Raw genomic sequence first — 3,255 nt, 5'->3', positions numbered from 1 at the left:
CACAGACCCCCGGCCAGCAGTATAAACACCTTCCACAGTACTCCAGTGGAGTCTCACCAGAGCAAAGAGGTGGAATCACCTCCGTCAACCTCCTGGGCACTCTCCTTTGGATGCACATGGCTGACTCATTTCCAGCCTCTCATCTAGCACCAGCCTTCTTGGCCGGGCTGCTCTCCATCCCTTCATGCCTCATCCTGTGAGATCAGCTGGGGTGGGATGTGTCACAACCCTCGGACAGAGCCGTTGGGCAGGGTGAGCTCCCTGCCAAAGAAGGCAGATCCCACTCCCCACACCACTCCAGCCTGGCCATGAGGTCACAGCAGGCTCTGGGGTCACGGCAGGCTGAGGTCACAGCAGGCTCTGAGGTCACAGAGGTGCCAGAGCCCCGTGGTTTGCACAGCACCACATACGACCGAGCAGTCAGTCCTGGAGCACAACTGCTGTTGGCAGCAGCGGCGCTGGCAGCAGTGGTGCTGACACTGGGACAGCTGTGTGAGGACAGCGGTGGCAGCAAGAGCTGCGGGACTGGCAGAGGGCAAGGCAGCATGGCCCTTGCTCTGCGCCTCTTCCTCCTGCTCCTCCTGGCCGTGGCCCTGCCTGCCAGGGCTGCCCAGGCTGCTCCGCTGCAAGCGCGGGGATCAGGTGAGCCAGCAGCCTGGTTCCCCTTTCCCAGGACAGCGCTCCCTGCTCCCTGGGAAGCGCTGGGGGATGCTTTTTCCCCTGGGCTTTAGGGAGGGTTTCTGCTGTGGGAGGGACAGAGGAACCCTGGGCTGCTCCAGCTGCCCTCCCAGGGATGTTGCACAGGGCCTACCAAAAGTGTGGAGAGTGGCCAGGAGCCAGCCCAGAGCTCCCCAGGCCCCTCTGCAGCTTTGGCCGTGTCCTTTCACATCTGGCTGCCACGGCCTTGCCTGACCACCTTGCAGTCCCAGTTCCCTAAGGCAGAGGGGGATCCCAGCACACCCAGGGAAATGGTTCTGTTCTGTGCTCCCTTCTAGATGAGCATGCTAGGAAGGTTTCTCCAGCAGCTTGCTGCAGGGAAGATTTCCAGCTTCTTAAGCCTCCTGCAGGTATGTTGTCAATGTTCCTAAAAGAATAATCATTGACAACCTGGCAGGAAGCCGGGTTGCAGAAGCTTCTGTGCCTGTTGAGTTACAGGTGTGTCTGCAGGGAAGACTTTCCAGGCTCCTTTCCTGGTTGCTGCACAGAAGCCTGGCTCCCATCGCAGGGGTGAGTCGTGTGTCCCTGCTGATCCCACAGGGCTGAGCCCTGGTTTTGTGAGATCCATTCATCGGAAATGCAAACACTTCTCATAAGGTCCTCCAAGACAGAAGAACGAACCCCACAGGAGATAGTAAATCCCTGCAGGCATCCAAACATCTAGACCAGATGCTGAGTGACCTGGAGAGACGCCGTGGTGGGTGCATTTCCCTCAGCCTTCCCGCTGGGACTCAGCAGCCGGGGCCTTTCCCGGCACATCTGGACACGCCGCTCCCGGCACAGCGGGAAGGGATCCATGGCGGCCTGGCTGCCCTGCTGCTGCTTTCACGGCCTGCAGGGCTGTTTGCCATGCTGGTTTGGGCTGCAGCTTCTCCCCAGCCTCTGCAGGAAGGCATTTGGCACCAGCTGCCAGGGAGCCCAACCTGAGATCCCCTGCAATTTCCCGCTCTCTGAACACATCTGGAGGGGCAGCTCTTTGGAGGAGGGCGGGCCCTGGAGTAGCCCCAATAACCTGGTCTTTATCCTGAATCTCATGCATGACAGAGACAAGCATTGCCGTCCTGAAGATGCCACCTTCCCAGTGGGGAACAAGCCCCACCTGATCCAGCTGTCCCTTTTCCTTTCCCCCAGAGATGGAAGGACAGGCTGTGCTGAAGGCTGAGATTCCCGGAGGAAGCAGTGGCTCATTGGCAGCCTCCTCTGCAGGAAGGGAGGCGATGCCAGGCACAGTCACAGGAGGTAATTGCTGCGCCTCTGGGCCTGCTGAGCCCTGCTGAGGCTTGAGCTGCCCTCTCTGCTGCTTGGCAGTGTGGGCACACAGCATGACCTGAGCCCCTTGCAGTGCTCACTTCCCCATAGAAGGGGATCCCAGCACACCAAGGAATATTTCCCATCCGTGCTCCTTTCTAGATTGGGACCGTGACTCGCATCTTTTAGAAATGCGAGGCAAACCACGTTCAGGCGTCTTGGAGCTTGGTGAAGGTAAGTTATCAGCAACCCTTTCCTAACCGAGTAATTATTGTCCAGAGTAATATTCATGGTGTGATTTCCATAAAGATGCTTTGAAGTTGGATGGATTCTGGAAATCCTGTCCACTCGAATTTCTACTCTTGTGCCCAACAGTGATCCCACAGGATCGCTGTCAGTGGGAGGAAGGAGCATTTAGCTCTCCCTCTTCCACCCATGTGCCATGCCAGTGTGTCCTTCCAGGTGCTCTGTGCAGCCACGGAGAAGAGCAGAGAGGGAAGGGGTCGGGCCCAAGGCTGTGCCCCGGGGCTGTGCCTTTGGCAGCTCCTTTGCCGGCCCCAGGGAGCCTGAGCTGCTCCTGCTGCTGCTGCCAAGCCCTGGCCCAGGCTGGGGCTGGGTTTAGAGCTGCTGGCAGCTCCAGGGAGTCCTTTCCTCCCGCAACTGCCCCGCAAGGGGCTCCTTCCATCCCAGTGTGGGGCCACCGCAGGCACGTGGTCCCCCTGCCCCTGCTCCTGAGTGGAAGGCAGAGCTGAGGGAGTGCCTTGGAGGGCACCAATCACCCAGGGGCACTCACTGCCACTCTGGCCTGAAGGAGACGTGGAACAATGTTCTGTTAAGGTCCTCCTACATGGAAGAACAAAGACAGAGGAGACAGTAAATCCCTGGAGGCAGCCAAACATCTAGACCAGATGCTGACTGACCTGGAGAGACGCCGTGGTGGGTGCATTTCCTTCAGCCTTCCCCTGGGACTCAGCAGCCGGGGCCTTTCCCTGCACATCTGGACACGCCGTGCCCGGCACAGCGGGAAGGGATCCATGGCGGCCTGGCTGCCCTTGCTGCTGCTTTCATGGCCTGCAGGGCTGTTTGGCCAGCCTGGCCTGGCTGCAGCTTCTCCCCAGCCTCTGCAGGAAGGCATTTGGCACCAGCTGACAGGGAGCCCAACCTGCAGCATGGGCCATGCACACCCTGAGATCCCCTGTAATTTCCCGATCTCTGGGCAGACCAGGTGTAGGGGCTGCTTGGATGAGAGAGGTCATTGGCACAGGCCCCAATAACCTGGCCATTTTCTAC

General features: G+C 59.3%; 1 long non-coding RNA gene across 1 annotated transcript; it reads left to right on the top strand.

The window, feature by feature from the left end:
- Positions 1-421: 421 nt before the first annotated feature.
- On the top strand, positions 422-1,229 carry LOC137466622 (uncharacterized). Its single transcript, XR_010995247.1, has 3 exons — positions 422-642; positions 996-1,067; positions 1,156-1,229. It is a non-coding gene; the product is annotated as an uncharacterized lncRNA (long non-coding RNA).
- The last annotated feature ends 2,026 nt before the right edge of the window (positions 1,230-3,255 follow it).

This window comes from Anomalospiza imberbis, unplaced genomic scaffold, assembly GCF_031753505.1.
Source record: "Anomalospiza imberbis isolate Cuckoo-Finch-1a 21T00152 unplaced genomic scaffold, ASM3175350v1 scaffold_337, whole genome shotgun sequence".
NCBI lineage: Eukaryota > Metazoa > Chordata > Aves > Passeriformes > Viduidae > Anomalospiza > Anomalospiza imberbis.
The sequence above is the reverse complement of the archived record's forward strand: the minus strand, read 5'-3'. Positions and strand labels throughout refer to the sequence as shown.